Genomic DNA, 22,412 nt, shown 5'->3' with positions numbered 1-22,412 from the left:
TGAGCCCTGTAAAGAATTCAGCAGCTTTAAGGTGCAACCTTTTTGCTCCCTTCGAGTCACTCATGCAAGAAACCCCATGAACTTCAGTGCAACTTCTCATGTGGTTACTGCTTCTCAGGCCAGCTCCTTACCACGCACTGAGCATTGCAAAATAGCCTCATTTCTAGATGTGCTGTTGACACCACAACATCCTTGATTCAACCAGACTGGTGGGTTCCTTGCATCTTTTTAGATGCCATGGTTTCAGCTYGAGGGCTGTGACAAAAAGCAATGTTCTGTACGCCCCCTTTGAGAGGTTTTGTTTTCTATTCTCGAGCTAGTGGAAGGACGTAGAGGTAAGGACAGGCCCCATGTTGCCAAGTTTGGAGTCATTTCCTCCTCCCAAGTGCTCAAGGCTGTTTGGAGCAGAGGTTGTACTTGAAGCTCATCTTTAGCCCTCAGCAAACTTTTCATAAACAAGAAAGAGCCCCAGGGAGGATGACAAGACAGAAATCAGTTCTGCTCTGAACTTTTGTTCTTCCCTCCTTTTTTTCTTAAACCTAACAATGCATCGCTTGATTTGTTGCATCAAGAGCTGCCAGATGAAAGTAAAACTCCTTCCTTCAGGAGCGTGTGGCACTCTTCGGTGAGGCCTGCAGCATGCGGCTTGCCTCTCGCTGTACGGATGTAACCAGACCCTGTTTGCAGCAGAACAAATGCCACCTACCGGACCCGCTCCCTGACTGCAGCTGAAACACACGCAAAAATACAGTGTGTGAGAGAGGAAAGTAGGTGCAAACACAGCTGCTGTGACAAGGACCCTGACTCTGCATTCCGGGCATGCTGTCTTTCCCAGGTGGTTTCCCAGCCTGGAAGAGCAAAGGGAACACTACCAGGTGGGTTAGCCAGAGTGCAGAGTGTTATCTCAGCCTTACTTCAGTTTTTGCTTTGTTTCCTTCCATAATGTCACTGCTGTGAGGGGAAGGGAAATCCCTTGTTTATCAAATGTGTTCTCCAGTTTTTCACTGCAGCCTCTCGTGCTCTCTGGGAGCTTGCTGAAGTGCCAGAAGGCAGTGGGGAAATCCTCCCTTGTGCTAATGTTCCCTGCCCCGAGGCTTACCCTGCTCTGAGGGGGCAAGGGGCTCCCTGGCTGCAAACAGCTTAAGTAGATCTCCTAATCAAAGAAAAGGGTTGGTCTGCTTCTGCGTGATCTGTTCTTGGACCTTTAAGATTTAACAGGCCACTGAAAAATATGGATGGATTAGGAAATGAGTGGTGAGATGCAGAATTTGTCCTGAAAACAGGAGGCGTGGTCTAGTGATACGGATGCCTGACTGGAGCAAGAGTAGGAGCCAGGTCTCTGCTGAATATCTGAATTACCAGGTCTCATTTCTCTGCACTAGGCATCTTTCTAGCCCTATGAATCTTGGCTACCTGTTGGGCCAACTTCAACAGAATGAGCCTTGATGTGCCAGTGCCCCTATGTTGAAAACATCTTCTTGAGGCATGGGGATTTGAATCTTTTCCAGATGGAGAAGGAACTCTGGTTTTTCATGTCCTGGGTGAGCTCTTGCCAGTGGACAGTACTGCAAAATGTAGTTTCCAGCAGCTGTTTTCAGGTATTGTAATATTTCAGCTGACTCTTTGTAACTCACCTTTGTCACTTGGGACCACATCCACAGAGGACCCTAACTCCTCTGTAAAAACTAAACTACGCTACAGGAGTTTTCCTTCTATAGCTCCTTCCTTCTGCTCCTTTACAAGACCCCAAAGGAGTGTGTGAGGGTTTAGATCTGTTGCATTTCTCTAAGGCATTGGGCTAAAGATAGCCACATCATTAGATTATCATAGACCATGTGCGACTCAGTGGGGGCGAGGTGATTAATGACTAAGTTGTAAAACTGCTCAGTGCATGGGTGAACTGAGTAGGTGTTTTCAGAAACAGCTGTGCCAGTTTCCCCTGTCAGGATGGACTTGGGTGCTGGCCAACTTTCCTGTCACTCTCTGTTTGCAAAGCTTTGTGTGGTTGAGTTTTGGTTTCTGAAACCTGTCAGGCACAACTGAAACTCAAAAGCTACATGTTTTTTAGCATTATTTCAGAGCTTGCTTGGTTTTGCAGGACCCATAATTGTGAATTACCGGTGCTTTGTTACTCTGTAAGATGCCAAAGGTAAAGCACTACTGCTGAGAAGCACCACTGTGTGACTTCAACAGTAATTATACCAGGAGGAGAAGCCCAAACCCATTTGGCTGATGCTCATCAAACTAAAAAGTCTATGGTCAAGGGGCTTTTCTTCTCTTAGTGTCTGGAAAGCTGGGCTTGAATGTGGGTGGAAACTACTTACTCAACCAGCTTGGCATCCTAGCTCTTAATGCCCTGCGTCACACATTTTTCAGTGTATGTATCACTTTGTATGAACGTCTCTCTAGAAAGGACCGTCTGCTGTCCACCTACCACTGGAATACCAAAATGACTTTGTCGAAGTATTCCAGAAGCCTCTGGTCATTCAGGTCCTGGCCTCTTGCAGCAATGCGTGGTGGAGATCAGGAGCAAGACTTTTTTGATCCAAGGGGCAGACTGCTTTTACTTCTGCTGAACTCCTTACCTGGGAACTGCTGCAGGTGAGCCACATTTTGTGCACCAGACCCAATGTGGCACATGAAATATATTTTATCTGTCCGCTGCTCTCGGTGCCCAGACTTCATCCTCCAAGCTGTTGAACCAGTCATGTCCCCTGGCACTGAAATTTCTGGAGAGAGTGGAGACCTCTAGAATGTTTTGTTCCCATACAAAACTKGAACTAGGTGTTTCCACCCACTGATACTATTTATAAGTAAATAGTAATGGCATTAAACTGGAATCCCTGCGGTTTCTGATGCCACTCAAAGAACACATGGTTGTTACAGTCCCATTATGGGGCCTGCTGGTGTGAAAGATGCAGCTTGTTTTGAACTGTTTCTCGTTTATTCTTATCGCACCCGAGCACCTGTGAGTCAGAGTTCTGTCTTTTGCCTTCTTTCCTTGTCTCAGTCTACCTCTGCAGACTGAAATGGTGTGTTTCTGGTAGAACTTGTCACATACATATAATTTGGCCATCTCTGAACGAAATACCTAAGTGGCTTCGGGCTGCTAGCTGCCCTGGTCTCTGCAGACATCATGGATGACGTCTGGATGTGCTGGTATGAATTCTGAATAGTCACGCCTTTTGCAAAGAACCTAAGCCAGGGCTGGGAGGAATTAAACCTGCAGATGGAGCAAACTTAGCAGCAGCCTGCTGTTTCTGGCGTCATTGCATCCTGAGACCCATCCCTCCATCAGCTCTTTCCAAGTCAAAAAGTTAATGCAGTCACTTGGCCTAGGGATGCCATTCTGGAGCTCTGATCAGTGTTGCCCTTCACATTAACTTTTTCTAGTTTTACTATCTTCTTATTGAGCTAGATTGACCAGGGCTGTCCAAAATTTCCCAAATTTGGGTGTGTGCAATGGATTTTTTCTTTTATTTTCTGTACTTTCCTGATAATGCCTGTCACTGTCTCTATCTTTTGCAAAGCTACTGAGCTGGAATTTTTACACAATTATTCACAATGACTCTATTCCCTTTCCTACATATAACTAGGGTGATTTCTCCCATGTACATTGTTTTGTGCTCATTGACRCTGCATTTTGTCTGCCGTTTCTCTCTTTGATCACTTGGTGTTATGAGATTCTCCAGCAATTATTCACGTTCAGGTTTAGATTTGAAAATCCTGTGTAATTTTTAGCACTTGTTCACTTGGTCATTTCATTGCTCACCCCTTCCCAGGCCGTTATGACTCTACTAAACAGCTGAGATTCCAGAACAAGTTCTTGGGGAACTTTCCAGGAAATCTTCTATTATATATGTCAGTATATGTAAGTTTGTATGTTTATGTACATATACATATGCACACACACGTGTATGTGTGCATACATATAATTATTTATGCCTACCTTTAATTACCTATGTCTTAATCTCATACGAGTTTATGAAAATCCATGATGGTATCATTTCTCTAAGAGCCTTTACCAGAAGAGAGAAGTCAACTGCTGAAGCTTTTGGAAACCCAGGTGTAGTGAATCAACTGATCTGCTACGGCTCTCACATCTGATAATCCTTCAAACATATCTAATAGATTTGTGAGGTATGACTTACCTGTACAAAAGCTATGTTGATTGATCAATCCATTGATCTATTGATTTCATACAATCATAGAAACACTGGCTGGAAGGGACCTCTGGAGGTCTCTAGTCCAACCATTCAAAGCAGGGCTGTCACCCACACGAGGTCAGTACAACTCTGGCTTTATCTGGCTGAGTCTTGAAAATCTCCATGGGTGGAGTTTCCACCTCCCCTCCAGGTATGGATCCCAGAACTGCACTGTCTACCTAGTGAAAAGGTCTGTACTAATGACCGGTCTGAATCTATCATGTTGCAACTTGGGTACCTCTTCTCCTACCCTTTATTATTGCCCCTTGTTCTACCCTTTAGCACTGCCAAGAAGAGTCTGCCTCCATCCTTGTTGTTCTCTTTCAAGTAGTTTTAGTCTGGGGACTCTCCATCCTTGAAGATACTGAAAACTGGAGCAGACAGCTCTGAAGTTGACCCTGTTTCAAGCAGGGGTTAGAGTAGGGGTCTCCAGAGGTCCCTTCAACCTAAATAATTGCATGGTTCTGCAATTAGGCTGGACTCTAATAATAGGTTTCTCCGCAAGGGACATCAGTCCAAGGTGACATATTAAGAGATGTCATCTACTAAAGCACCAGTTCTTGCATCCTGGATACTGTTTGGAAATCTCCCAGACAGGCACCTGAGTATCCTTGACATGTCAGAGCAACATGAGCAAAAAGCACAGGAAGTGCTTTGCAGTCATTTCCTCCATGTATTCTGTTGGTCTGTCTCAAGAACGAGGCTGTAAATTGATATTCTGCTATGGTCTTATCTTGGGTTGTCAGTCCATTTACGAATCCAATGCTTGTTATAATAAAATGGTGACTGGAAAACAAAGTTCATGTCAGCCCTTACCAGCAGGGCATTCTCTTGAAGATAAAGAGCTGAAAGGCAGCATGTTAGGAACAGCAAATACTATCAGAGTCAGCAGCAAAACACTTGAATGCTGAAATAATTCAGCATCTGCTCAGAGCAAGAACTATCCCTATAAAAGACACTAATCTGTCATAATTTTAAGGCTAGAAGGAATTATGATGCTCTTTCAGTCTGACCTCCTACATAATTTAGACCATAAGATACAATTTTGCGTCAAACTCACAGTTTCCAAATGAGTTTGAACAAGGCATCTGCTCTCAGCCGAAGGACTCACAATGATGGAGATTCCACCCCATCTTTGGGAGATCATGGTAAGATGAGTTATCCTCATAACTGGGAAAAATACAGTCTATTTCAGAGTTTTATTTCAGCTTCCACCTACTAGGTCTTGTGATGTTTTTGCTAGATTAAGCATTCTTCTACACCAGGGAAAGTTTAGCTCCTCAAAAAATTGTGACCAACTTTCCTACCCCTTTCAGTGTGTGGTTAAAGCACTTCAGCAGGACCCAGAAGAACTATTTCTGTCTGGGCTGTAGACATTTCAGACAACCTTGACCTTAAGCTGTCTCTGCTAACAGTGATCCTCCATAAAACAGAGACACTAATACTTCCCTCCCTCTCTCTCACAGGTGTTGGCTGGGAAAAAAAAAAAAGAGACCATTAACATTTCTCAAATGCTATAGTGGGAGGTAAATATTAAGTCAGAGGGATCAGAGGCTGAACACTGCATTCCAAAATATGGGTTAGTGCAGCAATCTTATCTGCTGAGAACTGGTCCTGTGACTTTGCTACAAGATATGGGCTGCATTTTCATATATGGATATTGGTGTTCTGAATCAAATGACAACATCTGAATACATTTGTATGCAGCAATAGTTGGATACATATGAAAGAGAGAAGGTGTTTGTGGACAGTAGGGGTTAAATGCTTCCCTTATAAGGAACCTTGGGATACGGCAATGTAGACCCTGTTAAGAACATTTCTCATAATAAGACATTTATAAAGGTGGAAAAATAGAAACTAATCCATCTGAGTCAGTTCATCTGTTTACTCTAAATGGGGCTTTTACTTGTAATGGAGCCAGTAGTCTCAGCTATCAGCCACACCATTTACAGTCAAAGGCTAGCCCAAAATAGCTCCCTGGTCCTTTTGATTTTCTATTTTTGTCAGTGATCTACTTAAATGCTGACTTCATCCTGTTTAAGACACTCAGATCAATCCAACTGGCTAATCATCAGTTATCTGCACTGTGACGGAGGAGTGGTCACCTCCCTATATTTAAAAAATATATATGTGGGATGTCCTTGGAGCCACAGGCATGTCTGGCCCTACCAACTGCAGACTCATGGCTGAGAAGCAAGAAGGATATTCCACCTTGAGGCAAGGCCAGTGTTGCCTCGAGSGTTGCTCTGTGGTGCTCCAGGCATAAAGTGCTGTGTAGGGAAGAGTCAAGACAGCAGATGCTCTCCCACCGTTCCCTCCTCCGCTGGGATCAGCCTGTCTGCCAAGAGCTCTCCCAAGCACAGACCGGAGCTGGACACAGCCCTGATGTGATGGAGAAACTACTCAATGGCGTGGCAGTGCTCTTGGTCACATGTCAGGGAGCAGGTCTGTGCTTTTAGCTCAGAATTGACCCTCTCCTGAAGGTCCAAGGAGGTCCTCCCTGCTGTCCACCATTTTCCTTTATGCATAAGTGATGTAGGCGGCTTTATTTATCTAGCACCCTAAGCGCATGTGGTGCTGAGCTGGTATTTAGGTTCGAGCAACACCCCAGAAATCCATCCGCACTTTTGTGCATGGGACTGAAAGGCTAATACAATTGTCTTTCTCTGCTTTCCTGTTGACAAGTTATCATAAGCAGAGCTAGCTCCAGCTCTGGATGACAGAAATCGTTTATCCTCTATGGCAAAAACAGATATTGAATCAGAAATCTGAGCCTTCTTCCAGATTATTCTTGGGTGAAGGTTTCAGTCACTTATCTTGAGCAGCTGCTCTAAATCATTTGCAGGTTCGCCATGAGTGGTTCAGCATTAACCTGCTAAGCCTTTATGGAGAAAAGGCTGGGTCCAGGTGTCAGAACGGTTACTGTACAGACTTGCCTGTGTAGTGCCAAAGAGTCTCACCTTCCCTTTTGCAAACACTGAATATCAYGCAGGAGGAGGTTTTTAAAAATTCCCCTTTTATTTGTTAGGCTTTCTAAAGAAAAAAGAAGAAGGAAATTTCCTCTCTTCTCTATCCATTTTTAAATGTAAGCAGTTAAACAGAGGATTCCTGGGATGGAGTTATCAGTGTGAACAGGACGGGGTCGGACCCATGTTTGGGAGCTGTCGGACACATCAGAGGGACTGGGCTCAGTGGGCCACGGTGCTCCCAGGCTGGCTTCATTTGGAGAACATGTGAGTCCATACAGTTACCTTAACCCTCCCCCCCCCAAAAAAAAAATAGGACCAGGCACCAGAAAGTCCCGGTAGTTTCACTTCTACCTGACCAGCCAGCTCAGGCCACAAATGACCATGGCAAAAGTGGCAAATTCTTTAATGTCATTATGTATTACTTTCATTAAACAAGCACAGGTTACCCAAGTTCTAACCCTGGTCTCTTTTGGGGTAGACATAGTACAAACTGCTTTGTYAGAGTCATATGTAGCTAGAACTGGTTGTTTATTTTTTAATTTTTAACAGTTTTTTTTTTCAGTGAGAAAGGCTTTGTAAGTTAAATTATTGTTTTTTTCCTCAAAAATTTCTGAAAGGAAATAAAAAAGCCTGGCATTTTCCCACCCACTCAGCTCAGATTTCATTCAGAAATCTTATGATCATGATAGTATTTTGGCTTTGACAAATGGGAAATTTTGGATGCCAGTGTGGAATATAGGTGTGTTTTGTTTCTTCCTTCTGCTAAGGACTTGCCATGTGATTTTTAGCTGATGGTGGTGTAATAATATTAGCAATATGCAGCAGCATGTTTTGACTAACAGTGTTTGTTAAAGGCATTATGCAAACATATTGTTTCTCAAGCTCCTAAAAGCTCTGCTTCTAATACACAGTAAAAGAAATATATTGAAATGGATAATAGCCTACAATCCATGCAATGTAGGAGCCCACACTGGTATGCAAACTAAACCCCAGATGCTTATTTTACGGCACCAGCTTTCCTGATGCTTCCCTGTGTGTCATTCCAATGGTATTAGTGCAGTTGAAAAGGAATGGAAATTTGGGTTTTATTCAATTATGTGATACGGGGAAATCTCATATGGTGTTAATGGTTTGGTTTTAGTAGTTTGGGCTCAGCTGATGGGATGTTTTGTTGCTCTTCACCAACCTGTCGTACAGCTGAGGCCGCAGGAGCTCTAGGCAGGCAAGTTTTCTTCTTCTCTCCTGTCTCAGGCAAAGGCAAAGCATTGCCAAGGTGATCGTTGCTTCGCTTTGCTTGGGTTCCCTATCCCCTACTACAATTAAAAAAAAAAAAAGGATGGTGTATCATCATCCTTTGGTGGTGATGATGGTTGGAAATATCATTTTCCGACACCCCCAGCTTTGGTCTTCGATCAGAACTGAAGGAAGAAGCTGTAGGAGGTCATCTGTGTGCCACTGTGTTTAACGTGACCCCAGCCAKGCTCCCCGGGTGGGAGGCCGGTCGGCGAATAACTGCATGAAGACGAAGGGATGGCTGTGCAGTCCAGTGGTGAGGGCCCCCTCCCAGGATCCCCGTCTCTCTGCCATAGGTCTGTGCCTCTGGTGCAACGGTTGGCCCCTTGGCCCTGTCGTTCGGTATTTGGGGAATTCGTGACGGACGTAGATTCAGACCTGCCGCAGCAGAGGAACAGGTTTCCCGCATCCCCAGCGAAGGGCCGAACCACCGAACAAAATTAAACTCTAATTTTCCTCCTGACTTGGTGAGTTTAGTCCATTACAGGCATTTTATCACCTCTCCCACAAACCGCATTAGTGAAGTTAGCCTCTCTCCAGGAATAGTTTTGGTTCAGACACAGCCCTTTATTTTTAGTGAAAAAGCTATGTTGCCCTGCGTTATGTAAAAGCTGTGCTGCATGCACATTTTTACACTTCCTGCAGGCATTTGGTGCACCACATCAGCCGCTCTCCTGTGTCCGTCAGGCCTTCGCTATGCACAGTCACGGCTGGCTCGCTTCGGGTGCCCCGGCCRTGCCCGGCGGCAGGTCTGTCCTCTGAGGTCATGGGCATATTCTGGAGTGATGTGTAGTCACCAGGTGAAGAGGCTGCAGGGGAAAAAAAAAAAAAAGAAGCCTGAAGCACCTATCGGGTTCAGCTCGCCTTGCGCGAGAGGGAAGAGCGTGATGTGCAAAACAGACGGGAACAGATTTTGTTTAAATTTAGCAGCAGCGTTACGGCTGGGAAAGGCTAGTGAGAACTTGGCACCTACCTCCTCACCTCACGCTATCCCCCTTGCTGGCAGGGCTGTCGGCACCTCACCTCCCAAGGGAGCACTGCGCCCTGGGGACCAGTGCGTATCCCGGGCAAACACCCTTTAAATAACCTTTTCCCTTCGTGAGGGCCACGAGCTGGGTCCTGCATCCCCATCTGGGCCATCACTGCATGGGGTTTTGGCTCCGTGCCGTGACACACAGGTAGCGGATGCCGCTAGTCGGGCTGATCTGCTGCGCCACGGCTGTGCCTTGCACGGGGTGTCCGGGAGCAAGCAGAAAAACCTTATGGCCTCTCCAGCCCTCCCATCCCAAAGGAAAAAGCTCGGTGCTTTTTTTAATGCTGGCACATTAGCAGTGGGAAGCAGGGTCATGCTTTCTAGCTACATCTTGAACTCGCGACCTCCCACCGCGAAGAAGCAAGTGCTGCCCGCGCCRCCGCGACCGCGCCGCCGCAAACGCGGCTGGCATCGCTGTTGCTGGGATGGGGGCGTCCGCGCTGTGTCACCGTACGGAAAATGCGTGCCGGCTCGGGTGGAAGCAAGCAATGCATTTTCACTGGGGAGGAGTGTTGCCGACTCTGTCAGCTCGTCAYGGCTCTTTTCAGTGCCGCTGTTTGCTTTATTTTGGGCAGCGGAGTTAATGACCCCTTAAATGAGTATTTATAGCTGCCAATTTTTTCAGCTAAATTGGGGGAAAAACCAATGTCTTTTTAAAAAGCTGACCGCCTCTGCTTCATGAAGCAACAACTTGTCCCCCACTCCCTCCCCTTCCAGATTGCACCCACCGTGCTCAATCCTTTTTTTCCATGTTGGGAATTCAATTGCAATGTATATGCTAAGCACCCCAAGGCAAGGACCCCAGTTCAGTGTCCATGCTACTTAGCTCAGGTCAGTAGCATTTGTAATAGAGAGGGACTTTAAATGCCCTTAGTGCCAGGGATGTCTTTGGACCCTCTCCTTCTCCTCTCATCCCCAGGGAGGGGAGGAGAAAGCTTGGGTTAGGACAAGCGCTCTTTTCTCAAATGAAATCAGAACAATGCACTGAAAAATCCCAATGAGCTTCTAGATAGAAGTTCTCAGAAGTCTAATGCCGTAAATATAAAGATTTTGGCCAGTGGTTTCCTGCATACTTCACGGTGGCCAGGAACGGTGTTCCCACTGAGGTTGTAGAACTGGACACCGGAAAACTGTGTGCTGTGGGGGATGGGGGCAGAGGTCTGGGGGCAACCACATTTTGAGGCTCCTTTTCCTGTCCTGCACAAGAGACTGGCCTAGGTTGCCTGGGGACAGGACCTTTGTCAAAGTGCTTCCATTGGGGGGAAAAAAAATTAAAAAAGCTGTTTGCACCAAAATTAGGAAGAACTTTCTGGTCGTGGGAGCCTTTAGGCTTGTCCACTTCAGCCAGCCTTGTGGCGCAGTCTTCACCCTCTTGCCCTCACGGTGGGGAGTCCTGTTGGCCATGGGGCTTAACGCCTGTAAAGGTGACACGTAGGACAGAGGAGGTGCCCTCCCCTTGCATGACGGCCTCTGATGAACGTCAGGTGGGCAAAAGCTGCTGGAGCAGCCGGGTATCGTTCCTCCACCGAGGATCAGTGTCACTGGCCGGAGGAGCTGGCAGGGAGCATCAGCGAGAGCCATGGGAAGGAGAGGAGAAAATGTGTCCGTCTCATCGAAACGGAGCAGGTTGCAGCTGTCTGCACAGCCGTCTTGCGAAGTGATGGGGTATGTGCATGCAGGGAAAAAAAGGTATTGAAAGTAATAACAGAATCGGCTGGCTGGCAGCTCAAGCTTCAGCCGAGGCTGCGATTATGCCTGTCGCTATCTGTTAACTTCCACAACAGGTGCCGGGTGTCTGAAGTGCCAAACCAGTGCTCGGGCTGCAATCCCTGTGCGTGCGGACCATGGTAACATGACCATGGGGGAAAGGGGGCCAGGGCGCTGGCCAAATGGGAGCGCGCCCAAAATAAGGACAGCCCTGGGCAAGGTGTCGCGTGTGACACAAATGGACTTGGCTGGCTTTGAAAGGTGCAGCAGCTCCTGGCAGCGGTGGGACGGAGCGGGACACATCCTCGGCTGATGGCAAATCGCGCTCCAGCGAAGACCCCAGGGAACGGGGTCCTCCTGCCTAGGCTGCTTTAGGCTCTTCAAAGGTCTGGGGCCAGRTTTATAAGGGGTTTCAGGTTACTGAGATTCAACCGCAGGCCCCTTGGCTCTTGCCAAAATCCCAGAGAATTCCAACATGGATATAGGAACTAGGTCTATAAGGTTTTGTTGCACTCTGTGTCCAGCTCAATATCTTTCTTTAATATATTTAGGCGTGATAACATTTTTTATGAAAGTCATTAAAAAATGCTACACTTCCAGTTTTAATAATTTTTCTTGGGGAAGAAAAGGTCAATAAGGATCCAGTATTTCAGTGCAAAAAAAGAAGTGCTTTTGTTTTTCTTCCAGGGAATATTTACATTATCAAACATTGTGACAACAAGTATCTTGGGCTCTTGCAATGCTGTATTGTTAAGTCAAYTAGCAATGTAACACTTGGTGTGTGCAGAAGGTGAGCAAATGACATTCAAACGGGAAAATTAGGTAGGGCTCTGAAGAACATCTGAAGAATTTGAAATAGGTGCTTTGAACAAAAATGTCAGAGGTGATGAAGATTGTAAGGTGCTAATATTTGGCTATTGGCATGGCTAGCAAAGCAAACAGACTGTCAACACACTTAAAAATGTACTCATCTCCTCTAACTAAATCTTATTAGCATTAAAATCCAAACACAAACTGGGATGCAAATGTGCTTAGGCCATATGTATGAACAAGATAATCTTATGTTTGAGATCCACCATGAGATTCCTTCTAATTCAATCCATAAGTCATCTGATTGCTTTTTAAAATTAATATACATCTGTATCGTGCACTTGTCCCAGATGGGAACAGTTGACAAGCACTTCTCATCCGGAAGTGTCTGACAGTCATCAAAAAGAAATAGCTGACTGAAGACATGCTAACATGTTTTTTCTAATTGTTGATGAAATGTCAGAGTCAGTGTTTTTTTCTCCCTCTAGTGTTTATTAAGCAAACATTGGTTTGGGTGTGAAATCAGTAGGTGTGGAAAGTATGTTTCTATAATCAGAGATGGTGCTGCAAGGTATCGTCTCAGTTTTGGGGGGTCTTTTCTCTTCTTACATTATGTTCTGGAATAATTGCAATAACTAATATCTATAAACAGTTATTTAACAGCATATCTTGATTGTCAGAGATCCAATGCAAATGTGCCTTCATACCTGAGGCACTCTCGTCCTGTGCACTTCCCATCTCGCTYATGCAGCAGTGGAGTTTGCACTGAAGATTAAGGTTTAGGCTGACCTGAACAAAATTACTGTTCATTTCTTAGCTCTGTACTGCAAAACAGACTGCTCTATTTTGGCTGTTTTGGGGGCACAAGGGATTTGCACCCCCTGCAAGCCTAGCTCCGATGTGGTCTTATTTCCTGGCTGAAGCTGGAAGGGCACACACAATATTTGGGAGAATGCTATAATTTTCCTTACTTCGAAAGAGTCAGCTGGCACATCTGAGAGAGCAGGGAAGCATAAATAGCTATTCAAAGATAACAAAAAGCAGAGAGAAATCAATGCAAACATTTTGTGCTTTCTGTTCTTGAAAACAGGCATGGTAGTTGCAAAAATCTGGGGGTAGCTACATCCCTCAGACTTTGTCATGCATTAAATGGACAGAGCTGTGAAGCAGATAAAAGTTTCCCTAAAGCTGAGGACAGATAGTATCTTTGAAGGACCATTTGATGTTAGACAGGTAAGAAATGCTTTCTGTACGGTTCTGTGGRGAAATTTTATTACAGAGAGAAAAATATATTGAAAATTTTGCTTGGAAAAGAAGGTTCAGTTTTCCTGCTGCAAAACATTCGATCCTTTTCTCTGAAAACTTAGACGTTAAACACGTTTTAGTGGGATTTAACCTTCAATGTGCTGAGCAAAGTGGGTGTCGTCTTTAGACAAATAGCTCTCCAGCTCCCACTGACTGCATTGACTATGTCTTCACTGACTGCAGTGGGAATTTGGATATCTAAGTATACTTGTGTCCTAATCTGTGGGTTCAATCCCACCCCTTAAATCACAGCAAATTTTAAAGCAGGTGTGATGGTTTGAAGACTGAAAGTGAGTTTAATCTCCATATGGTGAAAGGTCTGTTGGAAAGTGCAGAAATAACTGCACAAAGCAACTGGCAAAATGAACCCCAGTCATTTCCTGAACTCAGTAACCTGCCGTTACATGCTCCATCTGGGCCGGCAGTATCTGTGTGCTGAGCATGTGTTCAGATTATTTCAGAAAGTTCAGGAGAAAAAGGGAGTTTGGCTCTTCACCTCAAGGAATTCAGTAGGCCTTATTCCAGCAAAGAAATTACAGACCAAAAAATGTTTCAGATATTCACAGAGACTGTGCTTCATGGCTGCTTTTGATTTCAGGAGAGATCAGATGAGACTGGGTATTTCTTTTCTACTTTTTCACAACTACTTTATTTATTTTGGAGGTTAATTCTCTAAGCATGCATAAAAATAGAGTGGAAAAGAGTATCTCAGATCAACTTTGTGTTACTGCAGCTGTTTTGGATCACACTACTTCAAAGCTTTATGCAATTGCTAAAATCTAATAATGGCAAAAATATTACTGCATCACCACCACTAACCAAAAGTTTACAGATTACAACTGGTAATTTTCAATGAAAAACAATATCAAATTGTACCAGCTCTAATTATGACCGCATCCATCTTTCTAAGTCTGAAAGCAAATGTTTTTTCAAGGAAAATAGGACAGAATTTTGTGTTAATTTTAATAACCCCAAAATCTTTCTGATTTGGGGGCCAAAGCTCAATATTTTCATCCTTTCTGGAGATAAACATAAGTCAAAGTAATGGGTCTTAACTGTATCTGTCTTTTGTAGAGATTAAGGTATCAGAGTATGGATACTGCTGAGAGGTTATTACGTCAAATACCTCTAAAATTCTGCATTTATCGACTCAGGACCTTTATCAACCAAACCTGAAAGGCCATTAAAAAGATAGCAAGTTAGTCTTAGAAGCTTTATTTTCCATAAATTATGCAAAATGTTATTATTTACAGTACCTACTTGAATTCTTTATCAGTTAAATCTTGTATAAAATTTTCTGTTATGTTTACTCTCAGTAAGCGTCAAGCTGACCAGTTTGTACTTATTTGATCATCTCCTTTACCTTGTCCAAACATTGCCATAACATTTGCTTTCTTTCAAGTTTCCGCAGCTTCTGGTAAAATCAACATCGAGAGTTTCCTAAGTAGCTCTTTTAGTAATCCTGGTGCAAGCTCTCTGGATGTCCTAATATTAAAATATGGTACTTTACCAATGACTATGTTACATCAGTTTGGTTATGGCTAAAGCAAAAAGTATTTGTCCTTTCCTTATGGTATGGACACATTATCTCATTTTCTCCTGGACAAGSAATGGGCATATCTGTTGAACACTTCTGACTTTCTGCACTATTACAGATAATTCTGATGTTCTTACTATTCATGGGCTTATAGTATAGGTAGGGTTACTCTTGTTCCTAATATACTCAGACATCTGCTTTTTACTGATCCTAAGTCTTTGGCCAGGTATGTATTTCCTTGTATCCTTTTCTTCCTTATTATTGTTATTATATCCTYATTATTTTACAGCTCCAAGATGCTAATGCATTTTCAGTGTTTACAACATATTTTTTCTAGACGTTTATCCATCCACACATTCTTCCATTCATCTTTGTTATTGCTCATTTTGCATCCTTTTGTAGCCTAGATGATTGTTTTTAAACCATGTCAGTACGCTTTCTTACTTTTTTCTTATGTCTGGTTAAATAATTTTAAATTATTCAGAATAGGTATCACATTTTAGTCTTCAATTCTTTCTTACAGCTAATTTGTACTTGTTTCAGCTTTGTGCAACTGGCTGTCTTGAAATACCAGGTGTTTTTAACTGGGTTGGACAGGAACCAAACATAATGACTTCAGCCTTAGTTTCCACTAACTTTTACTTCTTGGTTAGAAAACTGTCTTCAATGATTTGTAGAAATTCCAGAAATGTTAGTACTGCTAGRAGGAGATTTTTCAGTGAAGATCTTTGATCTTCAGAGTGAAGTTTCCCATGACATTCCTGTGCCCATTGTAGACAAATGGCTTCCGAGCTGCCCCACCTGTTCTTGAGGTTGATTTAACAGTTTGGGACAGAAATTCATTATAACCTCACTTTTTACTTTACCTATTTGGACATGATCCATAGGCATTCAAAATCATTTGCTCTTGAACCATCACTTGTACAGAAGCAATTAATGCTATGTTTGATAGAAAATGCCAGTCTCAGTCTCTGTTGCACACCTGATCTTTCTCTGGAAGGTTATGATCACTGTAATGCAGATGTTTTCTCCAGGTTTCTCCAGCACCAATAGATCAGAAATAGCAATTGGACTGGGATTAATTTTGAGAAATATATTTCACAAGCGTTGGTAAGCATTTTAAGTTGTTTTTCAAAGCTTATAGTTTTGAACCCAAACCCTGAGTTTCTCCTTCCCCAGAACACCATTTTTTTCTCTCACCAGTGTCCCTTTCAGTCCAGTCTTGCCCCTTGTCTGGGAGCTTGTTTGCTGGGTGTTGGGACATAAAAAGGTAAACCTTTGGGAAAAGTGGAGAGACACACCAAGGACTCCAGTGATTCGAGTCTTAAATGTTCCTGAAAGGCAAATATCAACTTCTGATGGAGCCTGTGGGGGTTTCCGAGAGTTTACCAAATAACYAGAAACTGAGATACATCCTACGTTATTTATTTTATTAGCTAAGAAGCTGTTTAAGACTGGAGCCCAGTGTGAACCGAGTACCTGCACTCTTCAAAGAGTTATGCATGTTTTCAGATGTGGAGCCTGCTAGTTAGTTTAATTAGTCCTTTTTTTTTCTTTCAATAGCTAAATGGATCCAGTGACAATGAATCTTATTTCATTTTTTAATAGATGAAAGARAAGCAGGCTTCAAAACAGATAATGAATTTCTTCTAACTTGTCTGGAAACTGAAGAGCTATAATTCTGATTGATCAGATATGGTCTGCCTCAGAGAGACACCAGATGTGATCCAGATTTTAAATAGATGCTGCTACTGTCAAAATGTATTTGCTCCCTCCTGGTATAACAAAGTGAAGTCCATCTGTCTGGAGTTGTGTACTTTTTTTAGTGGTAATAACAGCTAACATCGACAATAAGCTTTGTCTCATTAGTATCACATAATCCCTACTACCAAGTCCCCAGTTTCTGGTCCCCATATTATCTGCCTCGCAAAAAATAAAGACCACAGCAGGAGCTAAGAAGGTCAGTGCATTCTCAGGGTAATCAGCTGTAGTAAATTCAATTCTGACAAGACAAGGCTTGCAAATGTCTGGGGAATTAAGGGATCATCTATAATTTTATATGTTGAGTGGGAAAGTGTCCTTCCCAACATTTATTAATTACAGATGAGGATGCATATGGTGGTCATCCTTGGAGAGATTCCTTCTGAATTAAAGCTAGAAAAATAGATTTAACTGTTTGACTTTTCCTCTCGGGAAAAACTACTTCTTTTAGTCTTGCAATAGTTTCAGTCAGTAATTTTTCTTCCCCAGTTTTTATCCCTCTGTCTTAGCAACTGATGCCTGTCACCCTCTGTGAAACTTTTTGCATAAAATTTTCCTCTGTCATCAATAGGAAAGCCTTCCGTCGCTTTAGTCTGGGCTCAGTGCCACCTCCCCAGTGTTTGCAGCCCTTAAGAAGTAGCAAGTGAAGAACAATAAAGAGAAGAACTTTGCATTTAGAATTGAACCTTTCACCTGAAGATCTCAGAGCACTTTAGAAACCTTAATTACTCCCCTTTGAGGTCTGTATTGTCCTCTTTCTTTTACAGATGAAGAAATTAAAGCACAGTGAGGTTAGAAGCTGATGTTTTCCAACTTGGGCAGCTGAAGGTAAGCTCTTACATGCACTCCTTTCTTCCTCTAGAGGAAGTGCTGAACACTTTCAAACTCACTTTTGCACCCAGGTTCAAAAAATGTGGGCTATGAATTAACCCAAGAGCTCACCAAAAGTCACTCGAATTGCTGACAAAATCATTCAGTTGTCTTCAAAAAAAGAGACTCAAAGTGCATGGCTTATTCCCCTTAGTGAAATCAAGGCTGTGGAGGGGATATGAATGCTCATTTTAAATGCATCAGAGGCCTAAACATCTAGGAAAGAAAAGAGCTATTTAAGTAAAAGAATAAGTCTGRCCTGAGAACCAACTGATATCAATTAACCAGGAATAAACATAGGCTGGGAATGAGGAGGAGGTTTGTAACCATCAGAGTGAGATTCTGGAACAAATTGGGGCACTGGGGAAAAATAACATGGCTCGGGTTAAGGTGGTGTTGGCTCAGTCTCTAGGAAAGATGAGGGGATGAAGTACCTGCGCCTCCAACAGAMTGGATTTGATGATCCGGCACGTCCTTCCCAGGGTTGTGCTTACAGGTTTGCAAAATGGTGTCCTAACCTCGGGATACACACAAACTGCCAGGACAAAATAGTTTCTTCTTCTCTATGGGGACCCCTGGATTTTTCTTGTTTAGGTCATTTTGGTTGGAAAAGGCTACTGCTGCCACTGGAGGAAAATGAATACCTGATGATATCAAATACTGCTCTCCTTTTTAGACCTGCAGTGCCTCATATGCCAGATTGCAGCTATTGTATGAAGAATTTTCAGTTCCTTTTTGTGCCTGGCAGCTGATTGAAAGTTCATATTATTTATGGCAGAAAACAGCAGTATACTTTTGAGCCTGAGGAAGCTGGGAAAGTGCAGTGGGTGTCAATCAATTAAGCTATTCAACTTATTTATGAAACAAGACAAAACAATGTCTAGGATATGAATTCCCATCTCAATAGGATCCTCCCTGATATAAAATGTCARAGCTGAAAGAGGGTCATCTCGTGACCCTTGAATATTCTTTTAAACTATTTGCAAATCAATACCTCTTCTTTGGGTTTGTTCAGAGACCATCGTTCCCTTTTATTATGAGTCACGGGGCATAGACTGCTTATCAGCTAGTACAGAGACAGATCACTGCACTAAAGGAACAGCTGGCTTTAGAGAGGCTGGGCCTGACTCTCATTTATAGGGGCGGTTCAGTTAACACTGCTCTGGCAGCATGGGTTTTAAAGTTAGTATAATAATGTTTTTTTAATGACTTGGCCTTCTTTGAACGTCCTGGCTGAGTGAAGAAGCCCTTCTCTGTGTATGCAGTTAGGATTATCTACATCTCACTACTGCGCTACGTTGCCAATATCAACACTGAATGTCACCTACCATTTTCTCTTCCATGTACTTAGTATCCTTCTGCGTCCCTTTGTGGCTGGGCTTTGGTTCTGCAATGCTGAATCGTCTCCCTGCTCCCCGGCAGTTCTGCCAGCAGCAACCTGCCGGACACAGGTAAGGCTTGAACAGACAGATGGCCTGATCCTCAGCTGAGCCTCTGGCCTGTTAAGCTGTCTAAAAAGGCACCATCTTTACAAATCTCATTCTTAATCTCATTGCCCCTTGTGTGACCCGGGGGGTTTCAGATCGGTACCAAAAAGAGGGGGAGGACAGTGACCGGGAGCTCCACCAAGCCGGTGGGGAGTGAAGTCGGTGATGGCAGGGCAGTTTGGCTGGGCTGAGCGCTGGAAACGTGCTGGTTTCTTAGAGGCGAAGTACAGCGCTCCTGCCTGGACCGGAGGGTCTACCTTGAGTCGTCCTGCATGGAGGACATCAACAAAACAAAGCCTTGAAATGGCTGGTCTAGGCTTTTGGATAGGTTTGCCTAAGGGGCCTCAGATTGCCTCTCCTTGTGGCACCTTCTTTCTCCATATAAAACCATGGTGTCATCCTATCGCCTTTCAGTAGTGCTTGGACAGTCTCAAGTCCTGGCAGGTGAACTGAGGATAAAACAACGGAGCTTCTTTTAGGAAGAAATGTCCAACTGTCTGCTGAGTTATATCAGTGAGAACAGAGCTTTTAGCAAAAGGAAGAAGAGGAAGACAACGGCTTGCAAAGCAGTTAATTGTTCACGTCTACTGACAACGTGGCATTCCTCAGAGGAAATCAATATACACGTTTTTTGGCAAGAAGGCCAGCAATGTGTTATATCCATAAAACATCTGTGGGAAAGGGACTATTCCTCTCACTTTTCCTGTTATATAATGAACTTTGAGACAGATATTTTGATAGTGGTAATAACCTAAGAAAAAGAGAAGACTTTTCAGAAAGTTTAAACTTACACAGTGCTGAGTGACCTGGCAATGGTATTGAATTTAGCTCTTGGGTCTCTTCATTCCCTCCGGCTATGGACAGGTTTTGATGCAGATCTGAATTCCACAGATTTATAACGGACTAACCCCAAAAATCAAGCCCAAATATTTTGATATTTTGAATTTTGAGCAGGCTTGACTCAGATACTTTTAGAATCAGAGTATTAAATTTAATTATTAGAGCTCATTGAAATTTTCCCTTGCAAAATTCAGAGGCTTTAAAAAAATAATCACATTAAGTTCTTTGTAAGAATAATAAGTATAATTTAATAAGTTTAGAGAAGGTCCTCTTCTGTTTTTCAAATCTCAAATATAAAAAACCCACATATTTTTAAAAAGTCAAGATAATGATCTTTTTTCTTCAACCCACTTCAATACCTGGAAAAGTGAGTAGTTATGATATGAAGAGTTTGTGCTGCAGGAAAAAGAATCAGTGAAAGTCTCCCCCGCGTTTCTAAAAGAATAGYTGGACACGGTGCTTCATGTGCACATTTGTTTGTGCTCATTAGTTCTGGTGTAGGCCTGGACTGATGTCTTCTCAGGTAGGAAATAAGAAACAGAAGYCCCTTAAAGTTTTTCTCATTGTTTTTGGTAAAGTGTTTTTCCATAATTTGGGCATCSTGGAGAAACTGCTGTTCTTGTGGATCTAAAAAGTGCAATGAATTCCTAGATCAACACAAAAGGATCAAAAGGAAAATCAACACTTGGGCATGAGTTGGTCTGTAACACGCCTTCTTTATTGTAGAGAAAAGCTCTTCCAATTTGCAGCCAACCAGCCAAATTCTGGGTTAGAGACTCCATCTAGCAAACCCACYTGAGGACATTCCTACCTTTAAGTGCATATACAGTACTGTATAATACCATTCAAAAGGACAATTCACAGGAGTAGCTTAACTTTGAAATGCTTAGGGAGGTGACATAAAACAAACAGGTGCCCCAAAGTAACCAATCCAAAATGTTTAGGATGAAAATCAAAACAAAACAGCTCATTTGCTGCCAATTTACWATTAAGATAAAATTAAAGAAACACAGTCCAAAAATAGGGAAGAATTATCTAATAAGTTCTGATTATAGAAGCAAAAGTTATACATTTAGCATAGCATTCACTGGAAAGTTTTCTAGACAGCTCCATCGTAGAAAAGTGAAACAAAATCAGATGAAAGCATCTCAGACAATGGAATATGTGTGTTGAAAAAATAAATTTCCAGTCAGTCCAGGGTTTGTTATTAATAGACCTTGCCACACATATTTCTTAGAAATAGTTTTGGAGCTGGAGGTTACCGTGATGTGGCTTATAAAAAAAAGAAAAGAAAAAGAAAAAGCTGATGAATCGCAGTTGCTTCCCTCTAAATAAAGAGTAACTAGCCAAGGAGCCATCTGTCGGTGTATGATTACCAACTTTCTTTTTGTCTTTCAAAGCAGCCTGACGAAGCAGGGGCGCTGGGAGGAAAGCAGGGAGCGCGCACGCTGCAGACCCGCCAGCAGCCAGCCCGCGAGGCTCCCAGCCTCCCYGCTTTCTCGTGCTGCAATAATTTCATACTGATGGTTTTCATCTGCTGTGCCTGTATATTTCAAATGCACTCTAAGCAGCAAAGGGATTACTTTGCAGGACTTTTGGTTGGTGTTGGTACAGTTGAGGCAGGCAAAGTAAAACTYTTCTGAGAGAGGAAAATCCTTCAGTCCTCCCTCCGCTTGTGAAACCAACGCTTGAACAGAACAATATTAATTCATTTTTTTTTCTCCTGCTATTGAATAGTAAAAAGCCTGCGATACCCTGGGAAAACATATTCTTAATGGTTTTCTTAAGGCTGAATGACCTACTAGCAGTAGCAAAGACAAAGCAGTAAGATCTAAGGCCTCTTAGTCTCTAGAAAATGGCATAGGTTTTTATGCTGGAAAAATGAGGGATTTATTTCTTTTTTTGGTCAGATGAGTTCAGGGTCAATGTACAATTTCTCTTTTTGTTTCTATTCTAATGACCATCTATTTTGGGGTGTTTTATTCCCCCAAACTCCATCTGACTGATAAAATTCAGCGCATCTGGCTCTTTGTTATAGAAAGAGCTTTGCAGTGTGCATAGCTCTKTACACACAGCTTATACAAAACCCAGAACCTCGCAAAACCTTTTGTTAAAGAAGAGCAAAGGACAGCAGTAGGTTTTGCCAGAGCGAACCTGCTCTCATCTTAACCAAAATTATATTTTCTACTTTATATTGTTACAAATCCCCTCCCCCAGTCCCTATTCCCTTGTGCTCCCCCATCTTCTCACCCCTGCGTCCTTCTGGGTCCCTTCCCAGGTCACCCTCAAAAAAAAAAAAAAAAAAAAATCCAACCATACAACCCTAAAATGCACATAAAAAGCCACAAAGAGGCATCTTTCCTTCACATGGCCACCAAAACCAGACACACGGGGGACTTACAGGCCAAATCGTGCTCATGTTAGGAGGGAGCACCAGGAGATGTATAAAGGGCTCAAATGATGCGACAGAAATGTCGCAGCTTTAAAATCTCTCTCCCCTGAACATCTCTGAACTCCCCAGGATAAATCAGTCCTGGGGTGATTTAAAGTAGGTGGACTTGCAAAAGGATTCAGGGTTTTTTAGAGAAATTAGAA

At 43.1% G+C, this 22,412-nt stretch overlaps 1 long non-coding RNA gene across 15 annotated transcripts in view; it reads left to right on the top strand.

The window, feature by feature from the left end:
• Positions 1 to 22,412, top strand: part of LOC112965536 — a 107,355-nt gene that overhangs the window by 15,364 nt on the left and 69,579 nt on the right. For 14 of the 15 annotated variants that reach the window (XR_003253321.1, XR_003253317.1, XR_003253316.1 and 11 more), the window contains 2 exons: positions 17,388 to 17,448; positions 18,842 to 18,941. This is a non-coding gene — a long non-coding RNA (uncharacterized LOC112965536). Of the gene's footprint in view, positions 1 to 606; positions 876 to 17,387; positions 17,449 to 18,841; positions 18,942 to 22,412 lie in introns of all 15 variants that reach the window. The other variant, XR_003253314.1, reaches the window with a different exon arrangement.

Source organism: Apteryx rowi, unplaced genomic scaffold (genome assembly GCF_003343035.1).
Source record: "Apteryx rowi isolate R43461 unplaced genomic scaffold, aptRow1 scaffold_22, whole genome shotgun sequence".
Taxonomy (NCBI): Eukaryota; Metazoa; Chordata; class Aves; order Apterygiformes; family Apterygidae; genus Apteryx; species Apteryx rowi.
The sequence above is the reverse complement of the archived record's forward strand: the minus strand, read 5'-3'. Positions and strand labels throughout refer to the sequence as shown.